The sequence below is a fragment of the Ailuropoda melanoleuca genome, chromosome 6, assembly GCF_002007445.2.
Source record: "Ailuropoda melanoleuca isolate Jingjing chromosome 6, ASM200744v2, whole genome shotgun sequence".
Lineage (NCBI taxonomy): Eukaryota > Metazoa > Chordata > Mammalia > Carnivora > Ursidae > Ailuropoda > Ailuropoda melanoleuca.
The window spans coordinates 131061778-131062469 of NC_048223.1; positions in this window are offsets into that span (position 1 = coordinate 131061778).

The following is a 692-nucleotide window of genomic DNA, read 5'->3' on the forward strand; positions in this document are numbered from 1 at the left end:
GGACAGCTGAACTGCAGAGCAGTTGTCTGGTCTCCAGTCTCCTGTGTCCCAAGGCTGTAATTGTTGCTCCCCACAGGCATCCAGGAGACCCTCACCCAAGGGCGGAGGCGGGCCAGACCCCAGCTGCTCAGGCGGGCCCCCGCCGGGTCTCCTGCCCCCTCTCTCCTCTCCCCTCTCCGCTCCCCCACCCCCAACCGCGCGCCTCTGCAGCCGCCACCCCCAGCGAAGACTGCGGCAGCCCCGCCCCTGGGCGGTGGGGGAGGGACCGAAGGGCCCCAGCGGAGGGTCCGCGACCCACCCAGAGCCCTCCTAGCAGCGGGCCACGCCCTCGACCTCCGGGGGCCCAGGTGGGAGCACGCCCGGGCAGCGGCCTGCGGTGGCGTCGCTCAGGACACCGGCCACACAAGGGGCCCCGCCCCGAACGGTGGCTGCCGTGCACAGGCCGCCGGCTCCGTGCAGCCTGCGGAAGGCGGCCAACGGCCCCGAGGGACAGAGTCCCCAGGAGCCCGCAGCCCCCGGCGCCCGCCAAAGTGAGCAGGGCGTTGCGAGTGCCAGGACCCCCGGTCCTGCCAGGCACCCGGTTCCCCGGCTCGGGTGACACTGCGGCAGGCGCGCGGGCGGCACGCCGAGGGCGGGGCCTGGGGGGGGGCGCGTTGCCATGGCGGCCGGGCGCGCGTAGCCGGAGCCGAGCC